The 22,869-nt window shown below is 44.8% G+C and overlaps 1 long non-coding RNA gene across 1 annotated transcript; it reads left to right on the top strand.

The window, feature by feature from the left end:
* The first annotated feature begins 169 nt into the window (after nt 1-169).
* On the top strand, nt 170-1,868 carry LOC120299620. The gene is made up of 2 exons (XR_005554454.1): nt 170-522; nt 655-1,868. It is a non-coding gene; the product is annotated as an uncharacterized LOC120299620 (long non-coding RNA).
* The last annotated feature ends 21,001 nt before the right edge of the window (nt 1,869-22,869 follow it).

Genomic DNA, 22,869 nt, shown 5'->3' with positions numbered 1-22,869 from the left:
GGAGGGAGCACGGCGGGGGGAGGGAGCGCAAGGCGACGCCTTGATTGGTTGGGTGCCGGGCGGCGGCCCGCGCAATAGAGGAAGTGACGAGACCGGCTTCCTTCGCCACGCCCCGCGGCGTGCGCATGCTCACTGGGCCCGCCGTCCCCCTCTCCCGTCACGTTGCTCGGCCGAAGGGAGCGGCTGGAATGGCGCAGAGCGGAAAGGAAAGGCGAGGGGATCATAGAGTCCGGAGCGCCAGGAGGGAGTGGCCCTATGCGCTGGCTGCCACTGGGCGGCCATTTTGAAGGCGAACCAAGCTGAGGCCGGGTGGGGGTCTCCGGGTCGGCTCGAGGGGCTTATCCCCAAGGCGGAAAAAAGCGCCCACGAATCTCTCTCCGATGCCAGAGAAGCCGCTTCAGTTCGGAAAGGCCGTTTGGTCCCTGCGGCTCTCGTCTTCCCGCGGGACTCCAAGACCCATCATCCACAGCCCGGGCCGCCTCCCGCTCTGTAAACGGGGGGGGGGAATGGAGGGGTTTACAGGTGCCTGCAACCTCATCGATTCCCTCCCCGTCAGACTTTGCAAGCGATAGGGGTGGGTGTGGACTACAACACCTATCCGCCCCAGCCAACCAGATGCCTTTTTTTTTTTCAACCCCCTTTCACTTTTCGCAGTGCCTACCTGGAGGATGGGCTGCATCCCTCTTCCTCCGCCGCCGGAACAGGTGACCAGACTGACTTCCTCGTGGGTGCAGCATGATGGGTCCGGAAGTCGGAAAGTTTTGGGAAAGATGGAGGCCTCGAAGCGCGGCTGGGTTGTGAGAAGAAAGTCCAATTCCGTCTCTTGCACAGCTGTATCCAGACCCGCCTCCCTCTCCCTGGGGCTTGCGGATCAGGTTCAAGCGCACGAAGCTCCCCATCATCCACAGCCGGGCCTGGCTGCCTGCCTTGGCCAAACCAGAAAAGAAAAATGGAAGTCAGGAATGGCCTCCCCAAATGATTCCTCTTTGGTTGAGCAAAAGTCTTGCAAAAATACACTCACCCTGAATCTATCAGGAAGGTCCACACATTTCTCATGGATTAAACCATGTCAGGATTTATTCTTTTATCTCCCTGTATCAGTTCATCAGTCCATTGATGCAAAACAGAAAAGAAATCTGCCTTTTTTTACACAATTGGTCAGTAATTGTCTTCCTCTTACCTCCAGCTTTTCATTTCACTATTGATAATTCAGGAATCAATTCACATGCAATCAAGTGGATTGTAGCTCACCAAAGTTGTCTTTTAGATGCCATTTCCCTAATTTCCATATTTTGGATAATTTGTGTATCAAATAGCAACATTTATATCAATTCTAATACATGAAGTTAGTACAGTTGCCATAAACCTACTTTCTTCAGATCTGTGGCATCTCAACAAATGTGATCTGTTGCCAGCATTGTCATCTTTAGGACACCAGCTGGAGAAGACTGATGCATATTTGTAATGCTAATTATATGAGCAATGGTGAAATAATCTCTCCGTTGACATGAGAAGAAAGGTTTATCTGCTATACTAATATTGCCGTAGACAGGAATTACTTTTAAATGAAGAAACGCTGTCAGGTTTTGGACCAGATGAGCAGAAAAGAGGATCTTTTAAGTTTTGTTTGTGAAATACACAAAATATTTAAAATATCTAATTCAAATGTGAAACAGTTTCGATCTTCCCCATTTTAAATTTGAAATGTTTTGCATATCCTTTTTATCTTTTCTGGTATTGCTCTAGTATTTCAGCTTTCTGTGTGCTGGCATATATTCTAAAACAGTGGAACAGTTGTTGCAGATGTAAGGATGCTTTGATTTGTAGCTTGAACTAATGTGCTCCAGATTAAATTGACCATCTCTTAATCTCTGCCTTGTGGTATCATCTGCTTTGCTCAAGCTAGTTTGAGGCTGGATGTAGCCTAACCACTTCCCCTCTGCTGGGCTTCGTAATTATAACAGCCAGGTAGAATGTGGTTGTAGATGTTACAGCTATAATTTATTCTGAAATTGGTGGTCGCAGTCAGTTGTAAAAGGAATAAATCAGGAATGAAGCAAAAATGTCCTCTCAACTGAGCCAATGAAATGGATCTGCCCTGGTAATACCTAGCCATCCTTGCATCTAAGCAAGATCCATTATGATCAATACCTGGATGGAGATCACTAGAAATTTAGGGCTGTAGACTCAATTGAGATTTAAAAAATATCAGGGGAAAGTAGCACAATACTTCCCTCCTATTGCAAAAATACTTAGAGGTGCCCATCAAGTTCCCAGTGCTGAGATTAATTTGAGGGACCGGAACAGAGCCTGTACTTTTTAATTTTGCTTTCTCAGCCTGATGGCAATTGCAAGAAAGCAGCACTCACATCTCCCTTTGAAATTTGCTTCAGTCTGTTGGAATAATGACAAAATATGAACATCTGGCCAGAACAATAATATTTGCTAAGACAAAGAGGCTGAGAAAATGGGAACTGTCACAACTCAACATCTTACTAGGCCTGACATGTTACCACTGATTCCATCCTGTGTGGAAGTTGACACCACTGACATTGTGTCATGCAGAGTCCCACTTGGTTGTAGCTCTGGAAGGGAGTCCTCAACTACAGGGAGTCCTCAACCTATGGCCATTAATTTACCCACCGTTCAAAGTTATGAGCTGAAAAAAGTCAAATCTTAGGACCATTGCACTATCCCCATGTAAGTGTGATTCCCATTCATGCGCTTGGCAACCAGCTCACATTTACAACCAATTGCAGTGTTCTGTGGTCATAATATTGCAATTTGTGACTTTCTGCTGGTTCTGGCAAAAAAACTCTCATTTGGAAGAATGGATTCATTTGGAAGAATGGATTCAATTTCCAACTGCAGTGATCACTTAATGACTGTGAATTCACAATAACTGGTGTGATTTGCTTAACCATTCTAAATATCGTCATGAAATTGGGTTTGACTCAACTTACAACCTCAACAACTTACAGTGGAAGCTGGTCCCAACTATAGTCATAAGTCAAGGACTGCCTGTATGTGGTTGGGCAATTACAGGAATTAAAGTTATCAAGGTAGAGAAACATAATGAAAGATTCTTTAGCTACAGTGTGCTATCATAGCATTGGTCTGTAAGAGATACATGCAGATAAAATTTAGGAAACTAGGGATCTAGAAAATTTGTCTTTTATGATGGGTGATTTGCTTTCTGGGGCTCCTATATCGGGAAATAAAATAAAAACACTCATCTCACAGCTAAAGATGGGCAAAGTGCCTAGTTCAAAGTGGAGGAAGGCTCTCATTCAGTGAAATAAATTGTAATTTATTAGCTAAATCAAGTTGAATTCCTACAATTTGCATATCAATAAAACAATTTTGAGAGGGAAGCGTATTTTGGGTTTTGATAGTGCATCTTATTATATACACACAAACGTAATTTCCTGTGTGAGAGTGAAGAGTGAATGCCTTTTTTTAAAAAAGCCCTGCCATCTGCAGTTTTTGTAATTACTATATTAAAAATAATCACCATTTTAAAGAAATGTTGATTGATTATTTTGGAGGTCTTGTTTAAGTACTCAAATCTAAAAAAAATCTTGTTAGTTGATTCATCAAACCAAATAGTCAATTAACAGATTCGACCCAAATTCTCAGGTTTCAAAACTGTGACCTGGAGACTCAGGGCTATAAGTGACGTACTTGTCAAACCAGATCACCGAAAGATCTGGCAACTTAAAATGTTAAGCTTTGACTGATGGGCTGTAGAGGTTTTTGGCAGCTGGGCCATTTGATAAATTTACAATTCAATGAGAGTATAAATCCAGACTCGTTACTTTAGAGATTTGGAAATTTGTAACTCCCTAAAACAATAAATGAATTGATACGACATCCTCCCACAAATAAAAATAAGATTCATTGGTTGTTTCGGTTAGGAACAAAATTAATTTTCTACTTACTTTTTAAACTCAATTTCCCGTTTCATTCGCTGGATTTTCAAAACTGACAGTTCTGGGGTGAATTACAAGAAGGCATTTTATTAATCTCTTGGCACATTTACCATTGGCAATGCCCATGCACCTGAAGGCAGGACAAGAAGCAATGGGTGGAAACTAATCAAGGAGAGAAGCAACCTAGAACTAAGGAGAAACTTCCTGACAGTGAGAACAATTAATCAGTGGAACAGCTTGCCTCCAGAAGCAGTAAATGCTCCAACACTGGAAGTTTTTAAAAAGAGACTGGACAGCCATTTGTTCGAAATGGTGTAGGGTTTCCTGCCCGAGCAGGGGGTTGGACTAGATGACCTCCAAGGTCCCTTCCAACTTTACTACTACTATTATTATTATTATTATTATTTAGTTTAATGAGTAGAAATGCCAGCTTTCTATGTGGAATGAAATTGGCCCAATAAAACAAAATTTGGTTGCTTGTAAAAGATTGAATTATTTTTAAGAAGTTGTCAAACAAGGTGGAAAAATGTACATTTGGAGTTTAATATGGATATTGGCTTGAAACAAATTAAAGTTGAAACTTTGTCAGTGAACAGATTACTTTTAGTTTACCTTTAAGTTAAACCCAAATTTAATAAATAGATCTGATTAAACCTCATACTGTAGGTCCACCTTTACATCTGACCATAATTAATATGTTATTATTATTAATAATAATACCTCCAAATCACAAGACATTGGCTTTATTCTTATTCTCCCCCTCTGCAGTTTGAATATAAAGTATAAAAGACTAAAAGGAGATTTTCGTAGACATCCCAGCCTTTGAATTAACCAAGGAACCGAAACAGCAAAGTTTTGCTGTCGGGCAAGCTTCCACTCCAGCCGCCCTTCTTTCCTCTCACTTCGCCTCTTTTTAACCTCACACCCCACCTTCTGTAGGGGAGGGCAAAAGGCTCGCTCACCCTCTCGTGAAAGATGGTCTCCATGTTTACGTGTCTCCCACCGCCACTCTTGGTTTCCACACTGTGTGGTCCAACCCAGCCAATCAAGCCATGCTCTGGCTGTGGTGCTCTGGTGCCTTGTGGCTCCTCCTAGAGGAGGCAGAAAGCGCTGGGGGGGGAACCCCACTCACACCATACCGCCAGCAGGGCATTTTCAAAAGCAAACGAGGATAGGAAGGAAAACAATAGGAAAAGAACGCAACTTTGGAAAATCCATCGAAAAAAGGTGCCGGAACTCTGTTCCAGTATGTTCTACAGCAGTGGTTCTCAACCTGTGGGTCGGGATCCCATTTGGGGTCGAATGACCATTTCACGGGGGTCGCCAAACCACACTGTCCGCCATTTTTTTCCCTTTTCCCTAGCTGTCCTACTCCCTCTTATTGGTGGCCACACCCACTTGGGGGTCACCACAACATGGGGAACTGTATTATGGGGTCACGGCATTAGAAAGGTTGAGAATCACTGTTCTACAACAACAACAAAAAAGCCCTGGTCACATGACCATGGAAGACTGCAAACAGCCTTAAAGGTAAGGCAGGTTCCAAGTGCGCAAAATGCAGTCATGTGACTGCTGGGGAAAGAGCCACCATCTGAACTCTGGAACTGGGTCTCAAGGCAGGACAAGAAGCAATGGATGGAAACCAATCAAGGAGAGGAGCAACCTAGAACTTCCTGACAGTGAGAACAATTAATCAGTGGAACAACCTGCCTCCAGAAGCGGTGAATGCTCCAACCCTGGAGGTTTTTAAGAAGAGACTGGAGAGCCAACTGTCTGAAATGGTATAGGGTTTCCTGCCTGAGCAGGGGGTTGGACTAGATGACCTCAAAGGTCCCTTCCAACTCTGTTATTCTGTTATTAATTTTTTTGGGGGGGGATTCCGTCATAATTTTGAACAGCCACTCAGTGACCAGTTATTAAGTGAGGACTATCTGGAACACATTTATGACAGGAGGCTTAGTATTCCACCTCAGTGTCATTTATATTGAACTCCACTATACCTTGTTGACTGGACTTACAGATGAAATAGCAACCATAGCAAATTGAAACAGGATGCTTGGTTCATATTTGCTTCCTGCAATTTTAGCGGGCCAGATGCCAAGATATTTCTGGTTCTTAACATCAGCTAGAACCTTTAGTTGACGATAGCCTGATTCCTTTAATAATAATTTTATTTATTAAGATCAACTTATCTTTTTCTTGATGAGGAAGGGCAAGCATTTAGGATTTTTTTCAGCGAATGGGTTTGTGCATCGTATTTCGACTATAAAGATAATTTATTCAATAAGGCAGTGGGTGGGTACTTACAAGCCTCTTAAGTCATAAACCACAGGTCACAAGCTTTAGTGGTTGGAGTCACACCGCAAGCTCAAACCAAGCCTGACTGCATTGTTGTTTAGCACAATGTGGGAATCCAGACCTGCTTCTGGGGATTAAATAGCAGCTTCAGGTTAAACCTCAATGCGAGAAGCAAGCACATCAGTTGTGGTGTAAAATGACAAGATGACTGATACCAATGCCATCCAGTAGAGGGCGCTGTGCACATGTATATCAGCTCTTATGTGCCATCCACATTGCTTAATAACAACTGCATGATTTTTCTTTTTAAAAAAGTCCAGAATAATCCCCTTTTCTTGCTCTTTATGTTCCTCTCCAGAGCACCCAACAGAGCAGGTGACTCCTTCGCCACCCCCTTTGAATGATGTGAGTGAGTGGGGCGATTGGCACTGAGATGAAGGCTGGAAAACAAGAAGCTCCCCCATTTAGGCCAGGCATGATCCTGAGTAAGACCACATCTGGACTACTGCATCCAGTTTTGGTCACTATATTATAAAAAAGATGTTGAGACCCAGGAAAGAATGCATAGAAGAGCAACAAGGATGATTAGGGGGTTGGAGGCTAAAACATACGAAGAACGGTTGCAGGAACTGGGTGTATCTAGTCCAGGGCTTTTCAACCTTTTCACCCATTGTGCCACTTTTAGGATATGGCAACATCTGAGTACCATCAGTCGCCTAGCAAGGTGTCAAAAACTTGATGACCCAAAAAAAGAAAAGAAAAGAAAAAAGGAAAAAAGTGATAAAGTACAGGTAGTCCTCGACTTACAACAGTTCGCTTAGTGACTGTTTGAAGTTACAATGGCACTGAAAAAAGTGCTCCCCAAGCCACAGCCAAGCAAGATACCTGCCTGCCCACCCGGCTGCGTTCTTCCTCCTGTCCGAGGTTTTCACTGTTGTGAACATTTCTGTTGAGGATTGGCAGTGGGGGTGGAGTGGGGGGGGTTGGTTTTTATTCCCCCCGTCTGCTGGGTGGTTGCAGCAGGTTTTGGTCACTTCACATGACCCTGGGACACTGCAACCGTCGTAAATATGAGTCAGTTGCCAAGCATCTGAATGTAAATCACAAGACCTGGAGATGCTGCAACATTCCAGCTGATCGGCGCTTCTTCTGGGCTCAGCAGAAGCGCCAGGATCAGTGCTGCTTTCCAGCTGATTGATGCTTCTTCAGAGCTCAGCAGAAGCACCAGGATCAGCGCCGAGCTCCAGCTGGAGCCTGGTGCTGATCCTGGTGCTTCCGCTGAGCCTTGACAGCCCTGTAGCTCCAGCCATCTCTCGCTCAGGCTTGTGCGGTGCTGCCACCGGTTCAGCTCATTCCCCTCCCCCGCTACCACTTTTCTAGGATGGTCTTGTACCACCTGCCAGGTGCCAATGTACCACAGGTGGTACCCATGCCACTGGTTGGAAAGCCCTGGACTAGAAGACCTCCAAGGTCCTTTCCGACTCTGTTATTCTGTTATTCATTTGCAGCAGCCATTTGCCTCTAGCTCTGCGCCTGTTGAACAGCAGCAGGGAAATTCCTGGGATCAAGGCAGGCAAACCAAAGGCCGGTCAGGAAACATGCGCTCACCCCACCTCGTCTTTAAACATAAGTTTCAAAGATCAACGTTATGTTCATATTAATTAGTGGCAAAGCCCAAATGAATATAGGTAGATCTCAACTTATGATGGTCGCTTAGTGACAATGCCCCCCCCCAAAAGATAGTTTCTCTACTACTTTGGTTGGATGAATACCCCCCCCCCAGGAACTCAGTCAAAAAGTACCAGAAGATGGCATTGTCTGGCCCCATGTTGACCGTCACCTCCAAGCCACAGGTCCTGTCTGCTCTTGGTTTGGCTGCTCCTAGTGTAGACATCACTAACTTCTCTTGAAGATTTTCTCTCAGCATTCACCCTGATTACGGCTCTAAAATGAGCTTAGGATTCATTTGTTCACCAACACTGTTTCTCACGCCATCCCTCAGTGCCTGCTGCATTCGTACAATGTAGGTTAACAAAAATCTAAAGTCCTTGGGAATTGGGTGGCATATAAATTTAATATTGTTATGGTTGGTTGCACAGTTTGGGTTGGATTTGCCATTTTTATCTACCTATAGCAGTGATGACAAACCTTTTAGAGACAAACCACCCCACCTGACTCCCTGCCCGCCCCCGCTCCGCCCCCACCCCATTTGCCGGCAGGGCCACCTACCGCCTCCACTGCCTGCCACAGCAGATCGCCCAGGTGGCCCTGCAGCGCCATGGCAGCCACGCCTTCTGCCCGCGCCCCACAGCCGCATCTGCACGCAAAGGGGCATGAGGGCGGAGTCTTGTCCCTGCTGCCCGGCTGCCATGTTCTCGGCTGCACTACTCTGTGCAGAGCGAGCCTGGGGACGAATCTCCTCCAAGGGGGCTGCTGGCCACAGGGGCAGGTGGGGCTGGGGCGATGGCACGCGTGCCCACAGAGAGGGCTCCGAGTGCCGCCTCTGGCACCCGTGCCACAGGTTCGCCACCACTGACCTATAGAATGCTTCCCAAGGACCTGGGATAGGCAGATGTGGATGTTTGATAGTACAACCACAGTGGAGCCCAACATTTCTCTTGCTAAGTGACACATTTGTTGTTAAGTTAGTAACATGGTTGTTAAGTGAATCTGGCTTCCCCATTGACTTTGCTTGTCAGAAGGTCACACAAGGGGATTACGTGACCCCGGCACACTGCGACCGTCATAAATATGAACCAATTGCTAAACATCTGAATTTTGATCACAGGATCATAATGATGCTGCAAAGGAGTAACTGTGAAAAACGGTCATAGGTCACTTTTAATGCCTTCGTAAATTCGAGCAGTCACTAAATGAATAGATGTAAGGTGAGGACTGCCTTTAATTGTAATGGCAAACGAATTTCAAATGAACTTCAATAATAAATCAATATTTACTTACCTAAACAGAAGGACTATGTGGGCAAAAAACCAATGGGAGTAGGAGCGGCATCCTGCAGGCTTTCCAATTGACCTCGCTTAGGGGAAGCTGGCAGGGAGCATAGGAAATCACAATCACGTGACCACAGGGATGCTGCAAAGGCCACAGCTTTGTGAATAAAACTGATATGAACATAATGGAAGTTTCAATTCCACAGGAGTCAGATTTTTTTTAATGCCTTCTTTAAATTGCAGATTTTAGGTACCTTGGTTCAAAAATTGTTGCGGTATCATTTACTAGTTGGCTAACTTGAGGGCACAAACAGAGAAACACAAAGAGAGTTTTAGTAGTATATACATAATAGGCCTTCTTAGTAGATAAAGACAGGAGCGACTGCAGCCAGGGCTTTCTTGGCACCATGCCCACATCTGCCTAGAAATTCAATCTGAAAAAGAAAAAAAAAAAGCAGAATTCAGATGTGGCCACCAGAGAGGGTCATGAGGACCGTGTGCCAAGATGGCAGCTGTGGCTTCCTGACTGAAGTTCTGCTTCCTTTTTAGATGCATCACAGCACACTTTCCCACCTACACACCTGTAGAGACAGAAAATGCAGAAAATGCATTTATGGACCCACGACAACCGAGGCTAGCTGAACCAGAGAAATATCCAGCTTTGCAAGGAATATTCCCTCTTTGCGGACCCTCCCAGCAAGTGATCTTTTCTACTAATCCTGACGGACAATGGGCTTAACGAAGTCTATGATGAATGGTCAGCCGAATGAAGTGCTCTTAGCTCCCCCTAAAGAAGCAGGTGCACAGAAATGCAACAGCATGCTACTTCCGGAAGCTCAGATAATGACATGCCAAAGACCAAGAAAAGATCAAAGGGCAACTGAGGGATAAAAAGGCTGAAAATGACGACATAAACTTTGGTGATCAAGAATGTCCCAGGAATCCAGTTGGTCACAAGCCAACCCTTTGAGGGTATAAACTGGTCAATCTTCTTCTTCTTCTTCTTCTTCTTCTTCATCATAGTTGGAAGAAACGTTGGAGGTCATCTAGTCCAACTCCTTGCACAAGCAGGAGACCCTATACCATTTCAGACAAGAGGCTGTCCCATTTCTTCTTAAAAACCTCCAGTGATGCAGCACCTGCAACTTCTGGTTGCAAGCTGTTCCACTGGTTAATTGTTCTCACTCTCAGGAAGTTTCTCCTTGGTTCTAGGTTGCTTCTCTCCTTGGTTAGTTTCCATCCGTTGCTTCTTGTCCTGCCCTCAGGTGTTTTGGAAAATAAGTTGACCCCTCCTCTTGTTTCTGGCAGCCCCTGAGATATTGGAACACTGCTATCATGTCACCTCTAGTCTTTCTTTTCACTAGATTAAACTAGACTAAAAGGAGTACTCTGTGTAAGCTTTGAAAAGCATGGGAAGGATGCGTACGGGTGCAATGTGTAAAAAGAGTTTCTCCATTTTATAGGTAATTATTATTTGATGGTGGTTTTTTTTTTTTGCCTTCTACTTGTCTCACCATCTTTTACACCCTAAGACAGCGGTTCTCAACCTTTGGGTCGCGACCCCATTTGGGGTCGAAGGACCATTTTCCGGGGGTCGCCAAACAACGCAGTCCGCCATTTTTTCCCCCCAGGGGGCGCCGTCGCGCGTGCGCGCTGCGCATGGGGGTGCCCCCTGGGGGAAAAAAATGGTGGATCGCGTTGTTTGGCGACCCCCGGAAAATGGTCGTTCGACCCCAAATGGGGTTGAGAACCACTGCCCTAAGAAATCCTTCTGGAATTGGGAAATTACAAAACGTTGGCTAACTATCTGATTGCTCATTTGGAGAACCTCTCTGCTTATGTTAGTTGGGGAAATTGTCTTGAAGAACAATGTGGACCCCTCATTATTTGGAACTGATTAACGTTTTTAGAAAGTCAGTTGTGTTCAAGGCTAGCACTGATGATGTTACCTAGTTGGGTAATGAAAAGTCTGCAGGAAAACAACCAAGCTCAGAATGTCTATGGAGATTCTCAGTCAGTCCGATCCTGGTTGTCCCAAAGATGCTTTTTCAAAAGGCAACTGGACTTCCTTTGTTTTTCCTTGAAGAAGTTTCACTTCTCATCCAGAAAGCTTCTTCAGACTTCTGACTTCAAGCTTCTTCATTCAGAACTGAAGAAGCTTCTTGGATAAGAAATGAAACATCTTCGAGGAGAAACAAAGATGGCTGCAACCACCAGCCTTTTGAAAAAGAAACTTTGGGACAACCAAGCTCAGAGAGTCCCAAGGATCCCTCATTCAGGTTTTTATCCAATAAGTGTATGCCACTGCGACTGTTATAAATGTGAGTCAGCTGCCAAGCATCGAAATGTTGATCACGTGACCATGGGGGTGCTGCAAAGGTCGTATCTGTGAAAAACGGTCATAAGTTATATTTTTCAGTGTTGATGTAACTTGGAACGGTCACTAAACAAACTATTGTAAATTGAGGACTACCTGTATTGCGACAGATTAGGAGAGGTGAAATCTGGAGTATCAGTTTTGGTGACATAAGAGAGACATCTGCCTTTTTTTTTTTTTCGGACTCTAACACCAGAATGCCCAGGTTGTCTGTAATCCACCAAAGTCTTGCTTGCAGGACTTCCAAGCAGGAATGTCCACAAAGGATGGGTGTCAAATAGTCAAGAGGGTGGCTGCCACCCAACAGCCAGACACCCCCCCCTTTTCTTTCTTTGCCAGGCAATTGTGGATTGTTTTCTTGAAAAATAACCCAATTCTGACCGAATGGAAAGCTATTGAAAAGAGGACCGGAGAACCAGCCCATTATTCTGTCTATCTCTGGTTTGAATGGCATGTAAATGCTCTAAAAATAACGGTCATCTTTGTCTTCACAGTATCTGCCACTTTGGGGATGTAGCCCTTAACTGAGAAGTCCTAGTTGCAGGGGTAGGCAACCTTGGCTCTTTTATGACTCGTGGACTTCAACTCCCAGAATTCCTGAGCCAGCCATGCTGAGGGGAAAGGGAGAGGTTTCCAAGCTGAGCCATGCTGGCTCAGGAATTCTGGGAGTTGAAGTCCCCAAGTCATGAGGGGGGGGGCAAAGTTTCCCTCATGCTGGCTCAGGAATTCTGGGAGTTGAAGTCCACCAGTCATAAAAGAGCCAAGGTTGCCTAGCCCTGCCCTAGGCCGCTTTATGACGCGTAGACTTCAACTCCCAGAATTCCTGAGCCAGCCATGCTGAGGGGAAAGGAAGAGGTTTCCATGCTGAGCCATGCTGGCTCAGGAATTCTGGGAGTTGAAGTCCACAAGTCATGAAGGGGCCAAGATTGCCTACCCCTGTCCTAAGGCAATGTTTTCCAACCTGGGCTTCTTTAAAATATGTGGGCTTCAACGGCAACTTTAAGATATGTGTCTTCAACTCCCAGAATTCCTGAGCCAGCATGGGGGAACTATGGCCCCCTCATGACTGGTGGACTTCAACTCCCAGAAGTCTTGAGCAAGCATGGGGGAACTATGGCCCCCTCATGACTGGTGGACTTCAACTCCCAGAATTCCTGAGCCAGCATGGGGGAACTATGGCCCCTTCATGACTGGTGGACTTCAACTCCCAGAATTCCTGAGCCAACCTGGCTTAGCTTGGAAACCTCTCCCTTTCCCCTCAGCATTGCTGGCTCAGGAATTCTGGGAGTTGACGTCCACCAGTCATAAAAGAGCCAAGGGTGCCTACCCTTCCTAATGCAACAGTTTGAAACAGGTTATTCCAGCCACTGCCATGAGGACAGGCATGATGAACATTATAATGGCTTGAAGAATTTGCTGCAGAAGATGGTTGGCAAGAGAAAGTATGAAAAGGGGAGATGGCTGTCACCTGAGGGCAGGGAGCAAGATTTCATTTTCCTCTGGTTTTCCCAGTAGGGTGTTGGTCTTCAGATCCCATGGTAAAGATGTCCCCAAAGATTACAAAGGAGAAGCTGTGGGTAGAACTCTCTGAATTCCAGTAAACCTGGCAAAAGTGGTTTAACCATGGCTTATTGAATCAGCTGGTTTCTCTATCCATGCTACGTAGTAATTATTGATCACCAGGCTCATCCAGCATGGAAAGTCAAAGCTAAATACAGCACTTTATGGCAATGCGTAGCCACAATCAAGTTGTGTTTAAAATGGCCATATTCCCTTTCCGATATACCTGGAAGTAACGTCCGCTGACCTCAATGGACCTTTGCACATTTGGAGAAGATTCGCACTGTCAGACAGCCAACTAGTTAGGGATAGTTTTTCTCACAAAAATCATTATCCAGCCATTTGATTGGGTGCTTCGGAAGCTATTTGGAGGAGAAGGATCTCCAGGTCTGATTGTTGAATACAGAGCAAAAGAGGAAACAAGATGGGGAAATTACTGGAAGAATTGTTGCCAAGAAAAAAATAAAATACTGTTTCCACTAGGACAGGGATCTCCAAACTTGGCAACTTGAAGACTTGTGGACTTCAACTCCCAGAATTCCTCAGCCAGCCATGAAGTCCACAAGTCTTCAAGTTGCCACGTTTGGAGACCCCTGCACTAGGATATAGCATTAAGTTATCTGAGGAGAATAAGTACCAAATAAGAGCAGGCTATTAGCAATTTTGTTTCTTCACCCAGCTAAAGCATTTACATTTGTGATTTAGAGCAGTGTTTCTCAACCCTCGCTGTGGAATTCTGGGAATTGAAGTCCACATATCTTCAAGTAGCCAAAGTTGAGAAACGCTGATTTAGAGCGTTTGGAACTCAAGTTCAAACAAAAATCACCTGCGAAGTTTAGAATCGTGTTCTGCCACTAGACCAGGGGTAGGCAACCTCGGCTCTTTTATGACTCATGGACTTCAATTCTGGACTTCAACTCCCAGAATTGAAGTCCATGAGTCATAAAAGAGCCGAGGTTGCCTACCCCTGCACTAGACTGATACTGTATTCAAAAAAATGGGACCTTAATTTCTTCGCTTACATCATCTTAAAACGAGATTTTTTTATTTTTATTTATTCCATAAACAATATAACAAAACTCAGCAAGTTAACAATATGACGTTTTCACCGTACAGAGTCAGTCACAAATATTTAAAACCTTTGCAACAAGAACAACAAAACCGAAAATATTACAAGAATAATTTACAGGAGGATCTATAAAACAGCAAAGCGCTCACAAATTTTTTTTCCAGTTTCCTTTACACGATATCACTACACTCTTTCACAACATTTCTTTTTATTACAAAATTCCCAACAAAAGTTTAATTTTTTTTCTTTGTATTTTGGTTTTTAAAACCAGAAACCTTTGAAGTATACATCCTTTTATTAGCACCTTGGAGGAGTGCCAAAAAGGGGAACCGCACACATACAAACACTTCACAGCACTTTCCTAAGAAAAATATACACTTACAAAATATTTTACAAATTGGCACACTTAAAAATATACAAGATTTTGTAGGCGTCTTCGAATGATCCTTAAGAATTATACTTCAATTGACTCTACAGAATATATATAAAGCTTGTTCTAAAAGAAAAAAGGAAAAATAAAAGGCAAATCATTCACAAATATGTTAAAATTGCAGTGTACCCTATTAAACGGAAATTGGTATGTTACATTCATTCCAAGGGCCGAGTAGCATCGCCTCAATGCTTAGGGGGGGGGGAAATCAAAGTTTTCTTTAGCACCGTAAAACAGTGGCAACCGGGAGTGTCCCCAAGGATGCAGCAAAGGAAGTCCAGATGGCAGCTGGGATCAAAGGGATGCACCCCAAACACAGGTGGAGCCCAGATGGCATTGTGGCGCCTGCCATCTTGACTTTCCTGCCCACATCCCACGGATCCCGCCTAAGTTGCAACTCAGAAGAGAGGTGCCTCTAATTCTAACCAAGTGAAGCGAAGGAGCAGTACATTCAAAGCAACGGGGGCAGCGGTGCCCACCCTGAATTGCAGAAGGGGAGCAGAGGGTCTCTCTGCTTCCAAAAGGGAGTCAGAACAAAAAAGCAGCTGAACGGAGGCTGTCTTTGCCTACCTCACAGTTTCAAATTATACCCCATTTTGTGCTTTTGAACCACCCTTTCTCCTTTCTCTACATCAGGGGTCTCCAAACTTGGCAACTTTAAGACTTGTATGTGTGTCTATCCAATGAAAAGGACTAGGGGAGGCATGACAGCAGTGTTCCAATATTTGAGGGGTTTCTACAGAGACGAGGGGATCAACCTGTTCTCCAAAGCATCAAAAAGCAAGACAAGAAATGATGGTTGGAAACTAACCAAGGAGAGAAGCAACCTAGACTAAGGATACATTTCCTAATGGTAAGAGCAATCAACCAACGGAAGAGGTTGCCTTCAGAGATTGTGGGCGCTCCATCACTGGAGACTTTTAAGAAGAATCTGGATACCCACTTGTCTGGAATGGTATAGGGTCTCCTGCGTGAGCAAGGGGTTGGACTAGAAGATCTTCAAGGTCCCTTCCAACTCTATTATGCCACTTGGGGACTTCGGCATGCTGACGAATTCTGGGAGTTGAAGTCCCCAAGTCTTAAAGTGGCCAAGTTTGAAAACACCTGCTCTACATCTCAAAAGGGTCCTCTGTACCCCTCCCCCCAACCCATCCAGTGTTCGAAGGCTTCATTTTTTGTCCATGCCAATCTCTCAAGCATCTTTGCAGCCCAGCCACCTTATTTCCCCCTTGGCCTCCCCCCCTTTCAATGGCCAAGTCGCCAATGTCCGTAGGGTCCTTTGTTTACCTGAGAAACAGAACTTACACAGCCTTACTTCAGCTAAAGGTGTCTCTCCCCGCCTCCCCCATTCACTTTAACCCATCTCCTTTGTGCATTTATTTTTGAAAAAGGTCGCGTGCCCTGGAATTGGAGATGCTGTCAGTCTCAGGTGCCAGACGGGGATGCTCCGTGCCCCTTGCCACCTGACAGGACCTGGCGAAGGGCTGGGGTTGCAAAGGATGCCTTCTCCAGCCTGGCATCCTTGAGAGCCGTAGGGCTAGGAGTTTCCACAGCCCTTGGCCCACTTGAAGAGACCTTCCAATTGGGGAAGGCCATTTCTCTCCTTCCACCTGTCCACTAATTTTAAAAGATGCCTTTAAATTTACTGCTGCAACAAGAAGGGCAGGGCAGAACCTGGTGGGAAATATACAGTTAGTCCTCAACTTTTACAATTGTTTAACAACGATTCCAAGTTATGACCGCCTCGGAAAAAGTGACTCATGAGCTGTCCTCGAAGTTCTGACTGTTGCACCACCGTCACGGATGCACCTTGGATATTTTCCTCAACCTGCAATATGATATTTGAATATTAAACCCAAGATTGCAAGAAATGATTGTGTGTTCCAATCCACAATTTAGAAGACGACCCCTTGTCATGCAGCAACAGGCAATAAAAAAGGAGGGTCCTTTGTTCATTTTCTGGGGGTTTTTTTGGCACAGACAGGTGGAGAGGAACGCAGGTTCTCATTTCTTGGAAAATCTGCTGGAAAAACAACACTGTGCCCCAAGTGAACCCCCATTTCCAATACAGCTAAGTCCTCGACTTACAACCACAACTGAGCCCAGAATTTATGTTGCTAAGTGAGAAATTGGTTCAGTGAGTTTTGCCCCATTTTACGACTTTTCTTGCTACAGTTGTGAAGTGAATCACTGCAATTGTTAAACTAGTAACATGGCTGTTAAGGGGATCTGGCTTCCCCCATCGATTTTGCTTGTGAGAAGATCTCAAAATACCCTCACATGATCCTGGGACACTGTGACCGTCATAAACATGAACCGTCTGTCAAGCAGCCGAACGTAAATCGCTTGACCCTGGGGATGTTGCCATGGTCGTAAGAGTGAAAAAGGGTCATAAGTCACGGTCAGGTCCCCAAATCCTTATTGTCTTCCTTGCATATATACTCTTGTGCTCTTGTTTTGGGGCCTGCCATTATCCTGGGGCAGGGGTAGGCAACCTTGGCTCTTTTATGACTCGTGGACTTCAACTCCCAGAATTCCTGAGCCAGCATGGGGGAACTATGGCCCCCTCATGACTCGTGGACTCCAACTCCCAGAATTCCTGAGCCAGCATGGGGGAACTATGGCCCCCTCATGACTCGTGGACTCCAACTCCCAGAATTCCTGAGCCAGCATGGCTCAGCTTGGAAACCTCTCTTTCTCCTCAGGGTGGCTGGCTCAGGAATTCTGGGAGTTGAAGTCCACAAGTCATAAAAGAGCCAAGGTTGCCTACCCCTGTGACCTGGGGGAAGGGGAAATAATGGCTTTCGCTTGGGATAACTTTCCCTTTCTACTCTCTCCTCCTGCCTCCATCCCTTTGAGAAAGGAATGTGTCTCCTTTATCAGAGAGACGGTTGCAGAGAAACAGAAGCCAGAAAAGACCTTGAGATGCGCACCAACTATGCCAATTACCTGCACATCGTGCCACCTGTGGATTGGCTGGATTTCAAATGGATATTATGACTTTGGTGGATGGAGGAATGTTGCTGGTTTAATTCTATGGTTCAAGCGGGATTTCCCCCAGATCTCGCCCTGACTTCCCTACTGTCACTGACCCTTAATAAAAGTTTCCTTTTGAGACAATGCCTGTTTCAAGAGTCCTGCTTTCTTGGGTGGTTAGCTGAGGTGATGCTCTGCCTTGTGATCTTCATGGAAGGAGTGAAATTCACACGTTACAGTTGCCGACCTTGAGGAAGTCTGCTTGAGACCTTGGAAAAAGAGGGGCCTTAAAATTCTTGAACCGCCTCCCCAGCCTGGGCTCGGCTGCACCCCTTTGAGGACGGGGTCCCTGATTCACGTCTGCTCTATGGCCTTACTGTGGCTCCCCCGTCCTTCGCAGAATGGCTGCCAGTCTCGCCTCTCCTTCCTTTCTTCCTGTCCTTGCCAAAGGACTGGAAGTTCAAGAAAAGATAAAAAACAGAGATTGAGAGCTGGGTGCTGCTGATGAACAGCTGCAAGCAACAGGAATGGGTCAGCGGTAACCTAAAGCAAAGAGGCAGACAACAGGGGAAGGCATTCAAATTCAGGAGGAACTGTGGCTGTGCAGGATGTGGAAATGGGTTAGAAAAAGAAGAAAAATGGAGAAAGTCCAAGATTCAGACCCTGGTTACACTGCTTTTAATCAGCTTCTGATAAAAAGACAGACCCAACCTAGAACTAAGGAGAAATCTCCTGACAGTGACAACAATTCATCATTGGAATGGCTTGCCTCTGGAAGTGGTGGGTGCTCCATCACTGGAGATTTTCAAGAAGAGACTGGACAGCCACTTGTCCGGAACGGTATAGGGCAGGGGTAGGCAACCTTGGCTCTTTTATGACTCATGGACTTCAACTCCCAGAATCCCTGAGCCAGCCATGCTGAGGGGAAAGGGAGAGGTTTCCAAGCTGAGCCATGCTGGCTCAGGAATTCTGGGAATTGAAGTCCACGAGTCATAAAAGAGCCAAGGTTGCCCACCCCTGGTCTAGGGTTTCCTGCTCAAGCAAAGAGTTGGATTACAAGACTCCCAAGGTCCCTTACTACACTGTTACTCTATATTCTAAGCCAAGTCTCAAAAGGTAGCAATGACATGTTTGCCCCAAGGAAAAAGAGAAAGGCCTTGTGAGAATGCCAAGGAGCTGAGGTAGCAGAAAGACTCAACCCCAACAGAATAAGTTTGCACAAAACACACCAGTTTCCCTAGGAATTCTGAACTCTCTCTGTGTGTGTGAGTGTGAGAATAAGTATCAGAGTGAACGGGAGGGAGGGAGATTAATCAGCGTAATGGATGAATGGAATTTGATAAAGACCCACCAGAAAACTATGAGAAACATGGCATTTGGGAAACACAGCAGTTAGCGGTGAACTGAAACAGGGAGCAGGTTGAGACATAAAATTAAGGATGCCCGCAGCCTTGGGGGGGGGGGGGGGGAAGGAGGCATTCACTAAAAAAAGAAACAGGACAGAGAGCTAATTGTGGGCCAGCACTGCAAGGAGAAAGGTCTAGATCCGTGTTTTTCAAACATGGCCACTTTAAGCTGTGCGGATTTCAATTCCCAGAATTCCTCAGCCAGCTTTTTTTAAAAAATTATTGTTTTGAAACAATAAAAAACAAAAGAAAAAATACCAAGATAATGCATATATTATCAAAAACAAAAAAAATAGGAAGCGCATTTATACAAATAAATCAAAATGAAATACAACAGAGGGAAAAAAAAGACTATTAGAATTTTACATATCTTAAAAGTGGCCAAGTTTGAAAAACACTGATTTAGATAGACAAGAGAAAGGTGAAGTCAAATTTATTTTATGGATACATAAATACTAAATCAATGTATTTAGCTTATCAGCTAGGGACTCAACAGGCAGAAGAAATTCCAAATGGGAAGTACTACTGAAAAACTGCAAATGCTTTTAGCGGATAATTCAGGATCTGGACCTCATCTTTTTAGAGGATTCTATGTGGACATAAAGTCGTAGCTCTTGACTGCATCTGGGGAAAAAAAAAACTGTGAATGCTACCCACTTGGAAATGAGCAGGGAGTCTTAGCTTCAAGGAAATGGCTTTCACGACAGAGAAAAAAGATTGGGATGGTCTAAGGACTCCCGCCTCGGGCAGGGGTTGGACTAGAAGACCTCCGAGGTCCTTTCCAGCCTTACGATTCTATGGTTCTGCTCCAGTTGCATATCCCCTGCTTATTTTCTATTTGCATGGAACTTCCACATGGGGGCCAATGGACCACCAACCCATCCATTTTACAACGGTTTGGTCTGTGGCAAACCTGGGCCCCCAGGTGTTTTGGTTTGGTCTTCCTTGCACTGACATTCCACCGTGTTTCCTATCAGCAGGACCATGATCATCGAAAACATTGTTTAAAAGACACGTGTAGATGCCAATTGTGCTGTGGGCTACAATGTACGATCTGGACCCCCAGACCTCTCACTGGGCTCTTGAATGATTGCCTGTGTTCTCGAGGTGGCATATTTTAACTCAATTCCATCTTTGCTAAGCACACAGTGGCAAGGCTACATATTTTGAGCCCTCCTGCCGTAGACCAGTGTTTTTCAGCCTCTGTAAGCTATGTAGACTGCCTGCTGGGGAACTCTGGGAGCTGAAATCCACACAGCTTGAAGGTGATGAAGTTGAGAAACACGGCCCAGGATGTCCAAGAGATCAGCCCCGACTCAGTCCAGCACTGGTGAGACTGGTGGGTGTAAGGGGAGAGGGATGAGCCCTGGCACTTGACAGCAATTCCCCGTCCACTTCGACGATACTGAGAGAGTGGCGAATGGGCCCATGGGTTCAGGATGCTGGTCTAGGTATTTGCGGCAGAGAATGACCTACACCTAGGCGAGGAAGAAGAATGGGGAGATTTCCGAAAAGTAAAAGAAATCCCACCTTGGCATCCCAAGTAGAACACGATGGCGTGCAACAAGGCAAGGCAATTGCATGAGTGCAGTACTGTCTGGTGTCTCACCCGTCTTTATTCCCAAAAGATTTCCTGGTCCATTGTTCCACAAAGAGCACAGGTTTCTTTGGTGAAAAAAGATGAAGGCCCTATTAAGGATGGCGCTCTTCACCAGAAGAAGATGGTTGTGATGGAATATTGTCTGTATTCCCAGGAGGAGGAAGTACTTTCCAGAGAAGCAAGAGACAGTGAAGAGGATAAATATGTCTCCTCCCTAATAATTCCCAGAGTGTATGTTTGGTGGGGCGAGTAGTCTGCTTTAGTGTGGCAAGATGCTGTCTATAGGTGAGGAGCAATATTAAAAAAACCTTCTTAGAAGAATCACAGTGTTGTCTGTGTTGGTTTTTGAAGCTTGACAATGGCCAGGGATCCTGCCTCTAATCCCTGCAGTGGTGAAACATCCTCATTAGGCTGGTGACCCCCCAGGTGACAGTCCTTCCAAAGGCCAGCCCATGTGTGCTGGACTAGCCTTCTCTGTTCATCCTTAAGCACAGCCTCCTTATAAAATTAGAGCTTTCCTCTTCCAGTTCCCCAGGACAGTATGGACCATGACATGGAATCAACAAGTAGAAGGTGAGTCCATCTTATCTTGGCAAATCAACCAGTGCAACCTAAATGCCTTGGATGTCAACTCCCCTACTCCTGGGCGGTGAACTGAAGTCTAACCCAATCAGAGGGCAACAGGCATGCATGCAGTATTGTTTCCAAAGATACGGGCATTATGAATACTATTTTTTGTAAGTAAACAAAGAGGGGAATTGGACAAATCTAGTGAACCCATTATCTATCAGAGTATTCCTGTAGGCGGAATGGCTTTCTCTTACGTCGTCTAGAATATTTTTAGGCATCTGCTTTCTCTCCTTTTACTGAAATGGGAGGGGGATACAGTCAAACACACTTTGATAGCGAAGAACCAAAACCCTTAATCCTGAAAGAAAAGCAAACTGGACCAGATGTTGCTGCAATCACTCCGTCAATTGCTCATCAGTCTTTTTCCTAAGACTGTTTTTCAGTGCATCAGTTCACTCTCTTCTGCTCACAAGGAGCCCCCCCCCCACATCAAGTTTCACCATAGATCGGGAGCAAAATCACAGGCTCAGGTACGCACAGAAAATAAACATTAAGACATTTTTTTTCCCTTCAAGGGAGACCTGGGGCTGGGAAAAAGGGTTCAAAATAAGATCTTTGGAGAATGGTATTTCCTTAAGTAGCCAGCACTTATTCCTCTCAGAGGTGTGTTTGTGTGTAGGGGGGAAACACCCCATTGTTCACATTCTGAATCTGGATCGCAACCGGATGCAATCATAAGAAGGTCAATTTTGTTTGGGGTGTGTAAATCCGCCTCCGTAAAGGGTGGGGTGACAGGGTGTTTGAAAAACCAAGATGGCTGGACTGAAGCCCCCACAGGGTTTGTGGTTGCCTATGGTGGCAACTGCCATCTTGACTGCTTTGTTGCCCCCTCACCCCATCTGTGCCCCTCTGGATGTGTGGACTACAGCCCCCAACATTCCTGGACATTCACAATTAGGGATGATGGGAAGCTGATGCCACGTATCCTGGAAGGTGAGAGGGCTGACATTCCATCAGCCATCATTGCATTAACAATTACATTTGACTCATTTTTCTTTTACAAACCTTCAAATAATATTGTCATTGCAAAGGTTAAAACATTTCGAAAACATCATATTTTTGAGTCGGCAAGTTTTTCCTGCGACAAGGAGCATAAAAATGGTTACAAAAAAGCTCAAAATGAAAGATCAATATAGTGTCTATGAAATGCATCGCTCTTTTTTGTCAGACGGCTTTTTTTTCTCGAAAATTCCCAGGTTTGTATTACAAAATATAGAAAACGGATACAAAGTGCCAGCCATACAGCTTTGCTTTTGAAATTATCTTCCGCCTGGAAGCTTGGCTCAAAACAAAACAGGTGATAGAAAAAACAGCTGCTCTTAAAATCACTAAATGCAACCACTTGAATTTCCAGTAGTGTTACTTTGAGTTATCAATATTATAATTATTTTTACGACCTTGTTTTATATGTATGTATGTATGTGTATGTATGTGTATGTATGTATATGTGTGTGTGTGTGTGTAGATTATATATATATATATATATATATATATATATATATATATATATATATATATGTATGTATGTTTTCTGAGGTTTTCGCGGGTGTTTGTATGTAGGTCTTTGGTTGTTCGGGTTTTCTCCTGTGTAAAATTGGAAGTGTCTTGGCGACATTTCGACGAAGTCCCATTCGTCATCT

The sequence above is a fragment of the Crotalus tigris genome, unplaced genomic scaffold, assembly GCF_016545835.1.
Source record: "Crotalus tigris isolate CLP2741 ecotype Arizona unplaced genomic scaffold, ASM1654583v1 scf7180000024303.721469, whole genome shotgun sequence".
In the NCBI taxonomy this organism is placed as follows: Eukaryota; Metazoa; Chordata; class Lepidosauria; order Squamata; family Viperidae; genus Crotalus; species Crotalus tigris.
The sequence above is the reverse complement of the archived record's forward strand: the minus strand, read 5'-3'. Positions and strand labels throughout refer to the sequence as shown.